The sequence below is a fragment of the Lissotriton vulgaris genome, chromosome 1_1 (genome assembly GCF_964263255.1).
Source record: "Lissotriton vulgaris chromosome 1_1, aLisVul1.2, whole genome shotgun sequence".
Taxonomy (NCBI): domain Eukaryota; kingdom Metazoa; phylum Chordata; class Amphibia; order Caudata; family Salamandridae; genus Lissotriton; species Lissotriton vulgaris.
In genome coordinates, this window is record NC_141685.1 from 90,026,106 (window position 1) to 90,042,578 (window position 16,473).

General features: G+C 51.8%; 1 protein-coding gene across 1 annotated transcript in view; it reads right to left on the reverse strand.

Annotated features, from left to right (window-relative positions):
* The window catches only part of LOC147737505 (uncharacterized), a 34,324-nt gene extending 18,229 nt beyond the window's left edge, over positions 1-16,095 (reverse strand). The window contains exon 1 of the mRNA XM_086935182.1: positions 15,959-16,095. The gene's annotated coding sequence lies outside the window, so the exon portion shown is untranslated. The remainder of the gene's footprint in view (positions 1-15,958) is intronic.
* Positions 16,096-16,473: the final 378 nt, after the last annotated feature.

The following is a 16,473-nucleotide window of genomic DNA, read 5'->3' on the forward strand; positions in this document are numbered from 1 at the left end:
CTCAAATTCAAAAACGTTTGGTCTTCTTGAGTTTTACAACAGGATTACTGGAATGATTCAACAAAACTACTACCCAATCCTAAAAGAGCTGAGGGGGTAAGAGCTTCTTTTTCTCTCTTGGCAGGACTACCTACCTCAACTTGTGGAAGGCTGCACGGGGAAGACAGCTACATTTTCAGAATATGCTGGCAAGGATAGAGTTAGGGTGCAGAACTATCATCATATCCTATCACTGATTCCTTGATGAAAAACAGGTCAACTTTAAACTCCTCTGTCTCAATCATCAGACGTCTTACAAAGTGCAAAGGTGGTCCAACCTCCTGGCCTGACGTGTTAGCGCCCGCACACTACTCCTACTCGACTTCTAATACCCATCGCCTGGGTCCTAAATGATATTCCTCCCTTCCAGAGGGCTGGCTGGGGGTGGAGAACCTTCAGTGAGCTGAAGAATTACCTATTGTCCTCGCTTCCAGAGGGCTGGATGCGGGTGGAGGATCTTCAGTGATATGAGGTTTCAACTATTGTCCTCTCTTACAGAGGGTTGGATGAGGGTGAAGGACCTTCAGTGACCTGAGGCCTCACCTATTGTCCTCGCTTACAGAGGGTTGGATGAGGGTGAAGGACCTTCAGTGATATGAGGTTTCAACTATTGTACTTGCTTCCAGAGGGCTGGATGAGGGTGGGGTGGAGGACCTTCAGTGACCTGAGGCCTCACCTATTGTCCTTGCTTACAGAGGGCTGGATGGGGTGGAGGACCTTCAGTGATCTGAGGCCTCACCTATTGTCCTCGCTTACAGAGGGTTGGATGGGGGTGGAGGACCTTCAGTGATATGAAGTTTCACCTATTGTCCTCTCTTACAGAGGGTTGGATGAGGGTGAAGGACCTTCAGTGACCTGAGGCCTCACCTATTGTCCTCGCTTACAGAGGGTTGGATGAGGGTGAAGAACCTTCAGTGAGCTGGTGTATCACCTATTGCCCTCGCTTACAGAGGTCTGGATGAGGGTGGAGGACTGTCAGTGAACTGAGGCTTCACCTATTGTCCTCCCTTCCAAGAGGCTGGATGGGGATTGAGGACCTTGAGGCATCACCTATTGTCCTCGCTTCCAGAGGGCTGGATACAGGTGGAGGACCTTCAGTGACCTGAGGCCTCACCTATTGTCCTCGCTTACAGAGGCCTGGATGGGGTGGAGGACCTTCAGTGACCTGAGGCCTCACCTATTGTCCTTGCTTACAGTGGGCTGGATGGGGTGGAGGACCTTCAGTGACCTGAGGCCTCACCTATTGTCCTCGCTTACAGAGGGTTGGATGGGGGTGGAGGACCTTCAGTGATATGAGGTTTCACCTATTGTCCTCGCTTCCAGAGGGCTGGATGAGGGTGAAGGACCTTCAGTGACCTGAGGCCTCACCTATTGTCCTCGCTTACAGAGGGCTGGATAGGGGTGAAGGACCTTCAGTGATATGAGGTTGCAACTATTGTCCTCTCTTACAGAGGGTTGGATGAGGGTGAAGGACCTTCAGTGACCTGAGGCCTCACCTATTGTCCTCGCTTACAGAGGGTTGGATGAGGGTGAAGGACCTTCAGTGATATGAGGTTTCAACTATTGTCCTCGCTTCCAGAGGGTTGGATGAGGGTGAAGGACCTTCAGTGATATGAGGTTTCAACTATTGTCCTCGCTTCCAGAGGGCTGGATGAGGGTGGAGGACCTTCATTGACCTGAGGCATCACCTATTGTCCTCGCTTCCAGAGGGTTGGATGAGGGTGAAGGACCTTCAGTGATATGAGGTTTCAACTATTGTCCTCGCTTCCAGAGGGCTGGATGAGGGTGGAGGACCTTCATTGACCTGAGGCATCACCTATTGTCCTCGCTTCCAGAGGGCTGGATGAGGGTGGAGGACCTTCAGTGACCTGAGGCCTCACCTATTGTCCTCGCTTACAGAGGGTTGGATGGGGCTGGAGGACCTTCAGTGATATGAGGTTTCACCTATTGTCCTCGCTTCCAGAGGGTTGGATGAGGGTTGAGGACCTTCAGTGACCTGAGGCCTCACCTATTGTCCTTGCTTACAGAGGGTTGGATGGGGCTGGAGGACCTTCAGTGATATGAGGTTTCACCTATTGTCCTCGCTTCCAGAGGGCTGGACGAGAGTGAAGGACCTTCAGTGATATGAGGTTTCAACTATTGACCTCGCTTCCAGAGGGCTGGATGGGGGTGAAGGACCTTCAGTGATATGAGGTTTCAACTATTGTCCTCGCTTCCAGAGGGCTGGATGGGGGTGAAGGACCTTCAGTGATATGAGGTTTCAACTATTGTCCTCGCTTCCAGAGGGCTGGATGAGGGTGAAGGACCTTCAGTGAACTGAGGCATCACCTATTGTCCTTGCTTCCAGAAAGCTGGATGGGGGTGAAGGATCTTCAGTGATATGAGGTTTCAACTATTGTCCTCGCTTCCAGAGGGCTGGATGGGGGTGAAGGACCTTCAGTGATATGAGGTTTCAACTATTGTCCTCGCTTACAGAGGGTTGGATGAGGGTGAAGGACCTTCAGGTATCACAAACTGAATTTCTTCTTTTTGTCCCTCGACTCAACCCTTCCCTCAGTAAAGTCATAGTGGCTTCAGGAACGACTTGACAACATACTTATTCTGCTGATGTGATGTTCTGTTAGCTTGTACTTTGTCTGCCTGTTTTAATTCTATCAGTCTATTCCTGGTTCCCCCAGTGCTATGATCACTGTGTCAAACTTACGCTCTGCTGGTAACGTGTTACTACAGCTCCCGGGCCCTGGATCAAGTTGGTTGTTGCTTTGGTGACGGTGGCCAGCTGGGCTTGAAGGATCGTGTGGTTTGTGGGTCTCTCACTGCTTTGAGGCCACCGCCAGCAAGGACCTCTGTCAGCGGTGCCTTGTGCAGATCTTCCTTCCAGGCAGTTCAAAGGTCGGGTGAGGTACAACTGGCCTAGGTCAACTTCTTTATTGTAATTCTACTGGTCAAGCCACAGGGCTCAAGCTGTGAGATGAAGGACAATCTGGATTTTCTAAGCTCCGTGGAAAATTGAGACAGTTCTACCGCATCCACCACATACTGCAAGACTCCAAGAGCTGAAGCTAGAAATACAATTCCAAGGATGAATTCAACCACTCTTTCTGAACATCCCCTTGAAAATGGCAACTAGTGAACATACTGACTGTACCAGCACAGTGCAGAGAGCTTTTCAAGAACCTCGAGGTACATTTATTTTCTCTATCTGTTGTAACAGAAGATTTTGATCCTTGGTAACATCAAAGCTCTTTGGCCAAGGTCATACATTTTGCAACAAGAATCAAATTAATCCTGCCCAGACATACACCCTCAAGTCAATATTGCATGAAGCTTGGCGGTCTTAGTCCTCAGCAAACCCTCTGCAAATTGCTGAAATTTTCTTAGACCTCCTGGATAGCTGTGCCAACACAAAGACCAACTAAACACCCTCCAGGAGCTACCAATCGATCTACCAGCACTTGGTAGTCCAATCGAGACTCCAATCTTTAAAGCCATCTACCAGCATCCAGACTCAAATCTTTCAACGTTCTCTGTTACCATCTTTGGAACTGCCTGACTCTGGGATTCGTGGAAGCTCCAGGCTTAAAGTTAGTTCGTAAAATCCCAATAGACTGGAAGACAAGAACAAATAATGACACACTGCACAGAACTCTGTATTATTCAACCATTTTTTCATAACATGTACCATTGTCTTACTTCTGTTTTTTCAACATGGACGTTTTGCTGTGTTTATCAAAAACAGCTCCGTTATTTAAAACCTCACTTACCAGTTTGTTTTGCATCATACCTACCTAGCTGTTACTATGTTGGACTTGGCTCTTTTCCACCAAAATGTTTCGCTTTTCGCCCCCCTAATTTAAGGATGTCTCCCCCATGGTAAAGGTGACTGTATAGGCCATGTGTGGTGTGAGACGCCATGTTAATGTGATAATTTGATGCAATGGTATACACGTATTTTCCCCCCATTGTGTAAAAGGTACCCTGATGAAATGTCTCATTTAAGATGGATGCCATTGCTGTGCGTTGTGCCACCTGACCGCAGTAGGTTAGCAGGCTAGTTGTTAGGTACCCAGCCATCCCTGCTTTTGGAGGGAAAGCCTGGCACCCAGGGTGCTCTACTCCTCCCCCTGAGCCAATTTAAAGCAGTTTGCCTGAGAATTCTAGAAGGTTCTGCCATTGTCTGGTAGGTAGGGTGAGGGGGTTATAAATAAGGGGAATGTGCCACCCTGTGCAGAGACAGAGCTGGGACAGGAACGTGAGAGGACCTGCTGCCAGGGGAGACCGCCACTTGGGCCTGTGTGCTGGACCCTGCAACCACCTATCACCCCTCTACTGTCCCCAGTGCTAGTGGAAGCCCCACTTCAGGAGCTCAGGCTGCTGTTTAGGAGGAGGGCCACGCTGCAGTGGAGGATGGTGTCAGCCTACCGCCCTGTTTAGATGAAGCCCCCACTGACTGTTGACCTGGCCCAGTAAAATGTAAAATGTAAATTGATACTTGTATAGCGCACTACTTACCCGCAAGGGTCTCAAGGCGCTTGTACGAATACCGCTGTGGAACCCGTCCTGGCTTTCCCTGTGAGGCGTCCACTCCTGGGCACCCCCAGGGTGAAGGCCAGGCACCCTTAGCATTGTGGGGGCCGTTGTGGAGATTAAGCAAGCTATTGCCCAGAGTTGCAGAGTGGGACTCCATGATTAGAATAGGCACCGAGGCGAGAATTATCAGGTCCGTGTAATTTTGAGCCCAAGACCCGCCAAGGCGGGGAATTGAACCCTGGTCCCGGGCTAGACCTCTGCATCAGGGTCTGCCGCTCTAACCATTGAGCCACACTTCTCCACACAGTAGCCTACTGCTCTGTCCTCCAGCCCCCTGAAGAAGGAGGGCCCTCCTAGGTCCCTGAAGTGCCTTGACCCTGCACCACAAAAGCGCTGCGCCCAGAAGCGCCTAGAATGGAAGGAGCATCTTGGACCCCCCCAGGAGGTGAGGAGCTACAATCCTAAAGCGCCGTGCCTAGAAGAAGTGTTGTGGGCCGGGAGAGTTGCTGCCTGTGGTGCACCTGTCAAGCGCTATACTGCCTGGGACTGCAAGAAGCATTGAGCCTCCAAGTGCTGGGGCTGGAGTAGCTGTCTGCCCCCTAAGCGCCACAATCCTAAGTGGTGTGTGTGTGGAAGCGCTATTTCCCGGAGCGCCATGACCGGGACTGCCTTGCTGCTCTTCTAAGCGATGTTGCCCCCTTCATAGCGCTGTGCCCAAGTCGCGCTGCAGGCCCTACTCACCGCCGCAGCCCGGGGTCAGAAAGAACTGTGGGCTCAAAAGCGCAGCGGGTGACTACCCCGCGTGTGGCGCGATCAACTACCCCCGCTTCCTAAATAATTAATCAGCGGGTGCCTACCCCGCACTGGCGCCGAAGTTGAACTCACCACCGCGGGCCCTTGGGCCGTCTGAAGAAGCGCCGTGCCTGGGATCACCGCCGCGACCTCGGGCTCGCTAATCAAGGAAGTTCCGCTAGTGACTGGACCCTCGCGGCCGCCCCTGGAGCCAGGAGAGGGCCGCCGCAGCATTGAGGAAGCCGCGCTGGGCCTCGCAGAAGCTGGGACGGGCGGCATCACGTGGCTGGGGGCGCTGGTGATGTCACCGGCCATGCACCCCAGCCGCCGCACACAGATTGGCAGGTCCCCGTGATGGAGGGGGAATCCGAGTGAAGCCGGAAGGGAGCGGAGACGTTGCAGGGCTCCCGGAGTCTCGAGGGAGCCCGGTGGAAAGCGACCCGAGCGGGAGCCCACCCCGCCGGTCTGTGCCCCACAAGAGGAAACCGCTGGAAGACGCTGAAGTGCTGTTGGGGCCCCCGCGGTGGATAGAGAGCCCTGAGTGCTGCCGCGAGTCCAGCGCTGTGCTGCGGGGGCCTGAGTGAGGCCTCGCGGGCCCCGTGTAGCCCGCATAGATCCCAGGAGCTGCCCCGGGGCTCTCATGCTCTGAGGAGAGCCCAGCAAAACCCCGCAAGGACATCAGGAGCCCGGTGAGTGGGGGCTCCATTAGACTGTTGTGTGGGGGGGGTCTGGGCACAGGGCCGGTGCCCGCCCCCGGGGACCATTGTGTATTCAGGGAGCCCCAGAAGAGGGACTCCCTCGTGCCACCCACATAGGACTGCCTTTGCACCACTGCCCCGCTGGACAGAGGGTAATGGCAGCGAATGGGGGCATTAATAATTTAAGTGCCACCCCATGTAGGATGCCTGACCTGTTAGGAAGGGGGCTATGTTGGAAATGCCTCAATGCTTTAAGCCCGGGATAGGGTTGGGCCTGCAGTAAAGAGTTTGCCTGATCCCATGCTGAAAGTGGAGGTCAGGCTATGAAGTTTATTTGCCGAAGGTCCTGCCTAAGGTTTTGATGCCTAGGGTTTACCTGTTACCACTGATGTACCTAATGTGCTTTTCTTGAGGGTGATGCCAGATGTTAAGTTGATGCCCCATGTTAAAGGTGATTCTGCCTGCCTAGGCCTGATGGTAGTATTGCGTGCCTGTTGTTCCCTTTTGCAGGAGGTGCTAATACAAGTCAAGCTGGGTTTATTCTCAATGTTTTATTTTATATTTACAGCCTACTGCTAAGGTGATGCCAAGGATTAATGCCTGTGTTTGCCCTGCAAGACTGACCCTATGTTTCATGCCAATTGATAACGTTCTTTTTATTTCAGCCTGGAAACTAATGGACTCACCCTTTTCTTGCTTTGCCCATTTTCCCTGTAAATAATCCCCCTGGTATCCATTGCCCTGGCGCCCGTTGGCGCCCTATTGTGATTACTGTGCATTACTGAGTTTTACCTTTGCAGGTTGGACCTAATACAAAAGTTATTCTTTTTCCAACCAGAAGCGGTGTCGTGTCTCTTTTGTGGTGTGCCTGGTGTGTCATCTGTGCATACTGTGTGGATGCTTCACACATGTCCTCAGGAGTTTGGCCTGCCCGCTCTGCTCCATGCTACCCCCCGTAGAATTGGTAACCCCATTTCTAGCATACTATTTCTGACCTAAAGAAATCTCCGGTAGACATGTTGTGCTGCCGGTTTCTACATACATAGTTAATGGACTACTGCTGCAGGAACTGTGCAGTATCCTTGCAGTAAGATACACTTTATTGGGAGCGGGTCGAGCAGATTTGGCTCCCCCCTTTTTCCTCCTCCCCTCAGCTGGTCACCATCGGAGTCCCGCAGGGTTCCTCCCTTAGCTCGCTCCTCTTTAAAATGTATGTTACGCCACTGATATATCTGGCAGAGGAGCTTGGGGCTAAGGTGATGGCCTATGCGGGCGATACGCAGCTGCTGTTTACCTGGGACAAAACATCGGACTCCGTTTCAGCAGCGCAACAGTGCCTAGTTTCCATCTTTAAATGGCTGGCCGATGCACAGCTTAAGTGCAACGAGCAAAATCTTGCTTTATGGCAAGTTTCCTGCTGACTTCAGCGAGCAGCTGTGGCCACCTGACTCCCCGCTCCCCCTCTCATCGGGACAGCCAGCCAAAAATCTGGGAGTGTTGTTTGACGAGAGTCTTTCTTTTACAACTCACATCAAGAAACTGGCAGGATGTTGTTTCGGCCTCCTTAAGACTCTGAAGACTTTCTTTCCGCTTGTCCCTCAAGCGGCAAGAGAAACTGTTACATGTGCCCTGATTTTATCGCGCTTGGATTATGCCAATGCCCTCTCGGCTGGCACCCCTGGCTACCTGCTTAAAAAGCTCCAGGTGGTCCAAAATGCGGCTGCCAGACTACTATTGGGCATTTCGGTGAGGAACAGTGTGAATCTCCTATTACGATCTCTTCACTGGCTTCCTGTCGATGACAGGGTCAGGTTCAAATCTTTGGTTTTGGCCCACCGTGCTCTCAATGGCTTTGGCCCCCTCTATCTTCAGAGGCGCTTCTCCTTCTACTTTCCGTCGCGTGCGCTCCGATCTATGTCCCTGTGCCTGGCTCAGGTTCCATGCTTTAAGCTCCAGAGGGTGGGCGGTAGCTCTTTTGTGGTGAAGGCTAGCGCAGCCTGGAATGCCCTCCTCCTTGCTTTGCGGTCCATTCAGAACACAGCTGTGTTCAAAAGGAAACTTAAGACTCACTTCTTTGTTTGTTAGCCTCTCCTTATACCCCTCTGGCATCGCGCCGGGACACTCACGAGTATCCCTGCGTGCTACATGTGGATATATCATAACATAACATAACATAAAAGGTACTTTGTTAGAATAGCTGCAACTACTAGAATAATAACATAACAAATGCAGAGCATACAGTGCAACAACACAAACCAGGTACTAGGAGAATCTGATGCGATAATACAGGTCACACATTAGGAGAATCTGATGCAAACAAGGCAATAACACAGGCAAGGCACTGGGGAATGTGACACAAATAATGCAATACCATAGGCCAGGCACTAGGAGAATGTGACACAAACAATGCTATAATACAGGCTGTGTACTAGAAGAATCTGATGTATACCATGCAATAACACAGGCCAGGCACTAAGGGAATCTGATGCAAACAATGCAACAACAAGGACCAGGCACTAGGAGAATGTGATGCAAACAATGCAATAACAAGGGCCAGGCACTAGGAGAATGTGAAACAAACCATGCAATAACACAGGCTGTGTACTAGAAGAATCTGATGTATACCATGCAATAACACAGGACACAGGTCATGCACTAGGAGAATCTGATGCAAACAATGCAATAACAAGGGTCAGGCACTAGGAGAACGTTATGCAAACAGTGCAATAACACAGGCCAGGCACTAGGAGAATCTGATGGATACAATGCAATAACACAGACCAGGCACTAGGAAAACCTGATGCAAACAAAGCCATAACACATGCCAGGCATTAAGAGAATCTGATGCACACAATACAATAACAACCGCCAGGCACTAGGAGAATCTGATGCAAACAATGCAATAACAGAGGCCAGGCACTAGGAGAAACTGATACAAACAATGCAATAACACTGGTCAGGCACTAGGAGAATCTGCCGCAAACAAGGCAATAACACAGGCCAGGCACTAGGTGAATCTGACGCAAACAATGCAATAACACTGGTCAGGCACTAGGAGAATCTGACACAAACAATGCAATAACACAGACCAGGCACTAGGAGTAACTTATACAAGCAATGAAATAACACTGGTCAGGCACTAGGAGAATCTGATGCAAACAATGCAATAACACAGGCCAAGAACTAGGAGAATCTGACGCCAACAATGCAATACCACAGGCCAAGAACTAGGAGAATCTGATGCAAACAATGCAATAACACAGGCAGGCACTAGGAAAAACTGATACAAACAATGCAATAACACTGGTCAGGCACTAGGAGATTCTGACGCAAACAATGCAATAACGCAGACCAGGCACTAGGAGAAACTGATACAAACAATGCAATAACACTGGTCAGGCACTAGGAGAATCTGATGCAAACAATGCAATAACACAGGCCAAGAACTAGGAGAATCTGACGCAAACAATGCAATAACAAAGGCCAAGAACTAGGAGAATCTGGCGCAAACAATGCAATAACACAGGCAAACACTAGGAAAAACTGATACAAACAATGCAATAACACTGGTCAGGTACTAGGAGAATCTGACGCAAACAATGCAATAACGCAGACCAAGCACTAGGAGAAACTGATACAAACAATGCAATAACACTGGTCAGGCACTAGGAGAATCTGATGCAAACAATGCAATAACACAGCCAAGAACTAGGAGAATCTGACGCAAACAATGCAATAACACAGGCCAAGAACTAGGAGAATCTGATGCAAACAATGCAATAACACATGCCAGGCACTAGGAGAAACTGATAAAAAAACAATGCAATAACACTGGTCTGGCACTAGGAGAATCTGACGCAAACAATGCAATAGCAAAGGCCAAGAACTAGGAGAATCTGACGCAAACAATGCAATAACACAGGCCAAGAACTAGGAGTATCTGACGCAAACAATGCAATAACACAGGCCAGGCACTAGGAGAAACTAATACAAACAATGCAATAACACTGGTCAGGCACTAGAAGAATCTGACGCAAACAATGCAATAGCACAGGCCAAGAACCAGGAGAATCTGGCGCAAACAATTCAATATCACAGGCCAAGAACTAGGAGTATCTGACGCAAACAATGCAATAACACAGTCCAGGCACTAGGAGAAACTGATACAAACAATGCAATAACACATGCCAGGCAGTAGGAGAATCTGATACAAACAATCCTATAACACAGGCAAGGTACTAGGAGAAACTGATACAAGCAATCCTATAACACAGGCCAGGCACTAGAAGGATCTGACGCAAACAATGCAATAGCACAGGCCAAGAACTAGGAGAATCTGGCGCAAACAATTCAATATCACAGGCCAGGCACTAGGAGAAACTGATACAAACAATGCAATAACACATGCCAGGCAGTAGGAGAATCTGATACAAACAATCCTATAACGCAGGCAAGGTACTAGGAGAAACTGATACAAACAATCCTATATCACAGGCCAGGCCCTAAGAGGATCTGACGCAAACAATTTAATTTCAGGTGCAGAGGCTAGCTCTGTACACTATAGGTACAGATTTAAACCAAGTCATGGTCTCTTTACATTGTTTAAGCCAACACGTTTTCTGCCCCACAACTGTTGGTCTTACGGACTCTATTGTGACAGGCATTAGGTGGGACATGGCTCTAGTTCCCTGGGTCACAAAGGAGCCTCTGCTCAGGGCTCAAATGGGTTCTTCAGATACCAAGCACTGGAATTGCCGATCTGAGCTATTCTGTGAAATGACGTCCGTCACACCCTCTTCCATCGTCACGCGAGGTGCAACAGGCAGGATTCTACAATAAGCCAAACCAGAGGCCCTTTCTTGAATGTGCCTTTCAACCAGTCTCCAATCAGCAAGGGAGCTTTTTTATAATTTGCAGCAAGAAAAGAGGATCTTTTTGTTTCACCTCTGCCAGGCTTCCCGCTCTGACGTGGAGACAAATGGGTTGGAACAGGCTACAGGAGGCCGGATTTGTATTCCACCCTATGCCAGACATCCAGTGAACAACAAGGGGTTCCTCGGGGAAGCTACCAGGGGCTGCTTTCTGAAGCAGGCCATGTGCACAGAGACTGACCCTCATGTAGGGACTAATCAAGACTGGATATCAGAATGAATCTAGATCTAACCGAGATTATTCATGTCCTTATTTCCCTTCCACTGTCAGTAAAAAGCAGCGCCAGGTGCAGAGGTTACTTCTGCAAACGCCTCCTCAAAGTGAAGTAAAGTCAAAAGTAGCGCAGAGTAGCAATGCTGACCTCTGCAATCCTGACAGTGGCAGTAAAACGCAGTGCAATGTGCACAGATTCCCTTGTTTAATTGAAACCCATGGGTGTCGGTAATAAGTGGTGCAGTTTATAAATGTTCCCACATTAAATGCCCCTCATAGTGTGAGTAAAAAGCAGCACACATATATTCTGTACCTTAAACACTTCTCGAAGTGTACGTAAACATCCATGCACCTTACAGATCGATAGGTACCCCTTATAATATAGTGAAAAGCAGTGCTTTGGACACAGATTTCCTCTTTTGTAAACACCCCTCATTGTGTTTCCTCTCTAAATGTCCCTGGTATTGTAATACACAGCAGTGCACTGCACACAGCTTTCCTCCTGTTACTGCCCCTCATAGTATCGGTAAAAGCAGTGCAGTACTGACAGATTCTCTCTGTAAAAGTGCCTCAAAGTGTCAGTGAACAGCAGTGCAGAGTGGACAGATCTACTCTTTTGTAACCTCCCCTCACTCTGGTGTAAAATAGATTTCCTCCTGTGGTTCGAACACTGCTTCGAGTGCAGGGCTCAGACTTCCTCTTCTGTAAACGAGCCTCGTGATGTAGTAAAGGACAAAGCAACGTGCACAGGTCATCACTTCTGAAAATACCACACTTAGGGGCCGCCCTTGAGCCACACAATGCAGTGCAAGAGCGACGCAACTCTTAACTTATATTTATCAAGACACGCAAGGCCACCTTGCATGGCCCTGCGCGGTCCATGCAATGGAACGCAAGAGAGACGCAACTCTTAAGTTATATTCAACAAGCCACGCAAGGCCACCTTGCATGGCCCTGTGTGGCCCTCGCAATGGAACGCAAGAGAGACGCAACTCTTAAGTTAGATTTATCAAGCCACGCAAGGCCACCTTGCATGGCCCTGCGCGGCCCATGCAATGGACCGCAAGAGCGACGCAACTCTTAAGTTATATTCATCAAGCCATGCAAGGTGGCCTTGCATGGCCCTGTGTGGCCCATGCAATGGAACGCAAGAGAGACGCAACTCTTAAGTTATATTCATCAAGCCATGCAAGGCCACCTTGCATGGCCCTGCGCGGCCCATGCAATGGAACGCAAGAGAGACGCAACTCTTAAGTTATATTCATCAAGCCACGCAAGGCCACCTTGCATGGCCCTGTGTGGCCCTCGCAATGGAACGCAAGAGAGACGCACCTCCTAAGTTAGATTTATCAAGCCACGCAAGGCCACCTTGCATGGCCCTGCGCGGCCCATGCAATGGACCGCAAGAGCGACGCAACTCTTAAGTTATATTCATCAAGCCACGCAAGGCCACCTTGCATGGCCCTGTGTGGCCCTCGCAATGGAACGCAAGAGAGACGCAACTCTTAAGTTAGATTTATCAAGACACGCAAGCGCGCCTTGCGCGGCCCTGTGTGGCGTCATATGCAGCGCAAATTGCATTCCCAGATTCACCAACATTGGCAGACCTGGGAGTGCGTCAAAATGCTGCGCCTCCCATGTGAGCTGGAACGAGGATGAATATCTTTATTTCTCCTTGTTCCTTGCTTCCATGTGTCCTGGATTCTGCAGCACACATGAAAGAGGGAAATGCTTCAGGGGATTGCTTATGTGCAGGGAGGTGCCCCTTTCTGCACAAAAACAATCCGGTTTACAACACACGCACGCTTGCACCATGGTGCAGGGGTGCCTGCTTTGGCGTTAGGTAGAACATTGTGCGTCAGCGCAGGGAAAAAACAGGAATGTGCTGCATGATTTTTTTGATTAATATGCCCCCAAGTGTAGTAGAAGGAGGTGCAGTATGGACAGATTTATCACACTGAAGAGTAAAGAGCGGTGCAGCGTGCCCAGATTTTCTCTTCTTTAAACGACCCTCGGACTGTAGTAAAAAGTGATTCCGTTTGCAGACCACAGATGGGCTCTAAACACCCTGCACAGAATAGTCAAAGGCAGAGGAGTCTGCACAGATTTCCTCTTTTATTTTCAACCCCCCTCACAGTGTAATAAAAAGCAGTGCAGTGTGTGCACATTAGCTTTCCTGTCAACAGCCCTCATAGAGCAGGGAAAAGCAATGCAATGTACAGATTCTCGGTTCACAGAGATTAGTAATATAGCAGAGCACACATTTTCACAAGGTACAAAAAGCAGTGCCGTTTTCACAGACACCCTCTTCTGTCAATCTCAAACAAAGTGTAGTAAAAAAATGACCAATGTGTGCAGATCCCATGGCAGGGTTCACAGATTTCTCATTATGCAGAACGATGCAGGGTAGTGTGAACAGATTCCACATAGTGCAGCAAGATGCAGCGCAGTGTGCAGATTTTTTACAGTCTTAAATACAAATGATGCCCACAAAGACCACCAGGGCCAGAAAGAAAGCCCCCCCTCCCCTCTTTCCAAGAGGTCCCAATATAGATGAGCCCAGCTCAGCCCCAGAGGCCCCCTGATAGAAGAGCCCAGCTCAGCCCCAGGGCCCCCCAGATAGAAGAGCCCAGCTCAGCCTCAGGGCCCCGGATAGAAGAGCCCAACTCAGCCCCAGGGCCCCCCAGATAGAAGAGCCCAGCAGAGCCCCAGGGGCCCCCAGATAGAAGAGCCCAGCTCAGCCCCAGGGGCCCCCAGATAGGAGAGCCCAGCTCAGCCCCAGGGCCCCCGGATAGAAGAGCCCAGCTCAGCCTCAGGGGCCCCGGATAGAAGAGCCCAACTCAGCCCCAGGGGCCCCCAGATAGAAGAGCCCAGCTCAGTCACAGAGGCCCAGGATGGAAGAGCCCAGCTCAGCCCCAGGGGCCCCCAAATAGAAGAGCCCAGCTCAGTCACAGGTGCCCCGGATAGAAGAGCCCAGATCAGCCCCAGGGGCCCCCGGATAGAAGAGTCCAGCTCAACCCCAGGGCCCCCGGATAGAAGAGCCCAGTTCAGCCCCAAGGGCCCCTGATAGAAGAGCCCAGCTCAGCCCTAGGGCCCCCTGATAGAAGAGCCCAGCTTAGCCACAGGGGCCCCCATATAGAAGAGCCCAGCTCAGCCCCAGGGGCCCCCGAAGAGAAGAGCCCAGCTCAGCCCCAGGCCCCCCGGATAGAAGAACCCAGCTCAGCCCCAGGAGCCCCTGGATAGAAGAGCCCAGCTCAGCCCCCCAGGGCGCCCGGATAGAAGAGCTCAGCTCAGCCCCAGCTCAGGGGCCCCTGGATAAAAGAGCCCAGCTCCGCCCCACGGACCCCCCGATAGAAGAGCCCAGCTCAGCCCCAAAGCCTCCGAATAGAAGAGCCCAGCTCAGCCCCAGGGCCCCCTGGATAGAAGAGCCCTGCTCAGCCCCAGTGGCCCACGGATAGAAGAGCCCAGACCAGCCCCAGGGGCCCCGGATAGAAGAGCCCTGCTCAGCCCCAGGGGCCCCAGATAGAAGAGCCCAGCTCAGCACCAGGGGCCCCCGGATAGAAGAGCCCTGCTCAGCCCCAAGAGCCCCGGATAGAAGAGCCCAGCTCAGTCCCAGGGGCCCTCGGATAGAAGAGCCCAGCCAAACCCCAGGGGCCCCGAATAGAAGAGCCCAGCTCAGCCCCAGGGGCCCCGGATAGAGGAACCCAGATCAGCCCTGGGGGCCCCAGATAGAAGAGCCCAGCTCAGCCCCAGGGGCCCCCGGATAGTAGAGCCCAGCTCAACCCCAGGAACCCAGATAGAAGAGCCCAGCTCAGCCCCACGGCCCCCGGATAGAAGAGCCCAGCTCAACCCCAGGAACCCAGGATAGAAGAGCCCAGCTCAGCCCCAAGGCCCCCAATGGAAGAGCCCAGCTCAGCCCCAGGGCCCCCAAATGGAAGAGCCCAGCTCAGCCCCAGGGGCCCCCGGATAGAAGAGCCCACCTCAGCCCCAAGGCCCCCGAATGGAAGAGCCCAGCTCTGCCCCAGGGCCCCGCGGATAGAAGAGCCAAGCTCAGCCCCAGTGGCCCCCGGATAGAAGATCCCAGATCAGCCCCAGGGGCCCCCGGATAGAAGAGTCCAGCTCTGCCCCAGGGGCCCGGATAGAAGAGCCCAGCTCAGCCCCAGGGGTCCCCGGATAGAAGAGCCCAGCTCAGCCCCAGGGGCCCCCGGATAGAAGAGCCCAGCTCAGTCCCAGGGGCCCTCGGATAGAAGAGCCCAGCCCAGCCCCAGGGGCCCCGGATAGAAGAGCCCAGCTCAGCCCCAGGGGCCCCCGGATAGAAGAGCCCAGCTCAACCCCAGGAGCCCAGGATAGAAGAGCCCACCTCAGCCCCAAGGCCCCCGAATGGAAGAGCCCAGCTCAGCCCCAGGGTCCCGTGGATAGAAGAGCCAAGCTCAGCCCCAGTGGCCCCCGGATAGAAGAGCCCAGATCAGCCCCAGGGGCCCCGGATAGAAGAGCCAAGCTCAGCCCCAGTGGCCCCCGGATAGAAGAGCCCAGATCAGCACCAGGGGCCCCCGGATGGAAGAGCCCGGCTCAGCTCCATGGCCACTGGATAGAAGAGCCCAGCTCAGCCCCAGGGCCCCGGATAGAAGAGCCCAGCTCTGCCCCAGGGGCCCCGGATAGAAGAGCCCAGCTCAGCCCGGCTCCTGCAGAGATTCCTTCCAGGATTATTCAGTCTATTTCTACAAACACTGCAGAAGGTGCTGACAATCTCCTACCTGAGCAGAGACCTGAGCAGACGTGTCCAGGCTCTCTCCTCCCCCTGGGGACCTCGGGGGGTGGGCAGATCTGGGGTCTGTGAGGGTCTGAAGATCAAGGTAGCTGCCCACCAGACAGGGCTACTTCCTCCTCTGCAGAGGCCGGAAGTGATGTCACCGTAGCTGCTGGTGCTGTCTCTGCCGCTGCTGACCCGGAAGAGGAAACCCTTCTCCCTTTCATCCAATGTGCAGCTCAGTGTTTCATCAGCAGGTGAGGAGCGCCCTCTGGTGGACAAAGATGGAACCGCCGCCTCCAGTCTCTAGGACTGAATTTGAAATGACAGCCTGAATTTCATTAAATAGATGAAAATGTGTATGCAACTCACTGCTAGAATAAATCCAGACAGCGTTTTTCTAATTTCCCTGTTTCTGAGGGTAAATCTTTATATTTGTTAGGGCTGTGTATACTCAAACAGCATTTCAACGGTTTGCCCCAAATTAAGTTTTGCATTTGTCTGCATTGTTTACCATCTCAC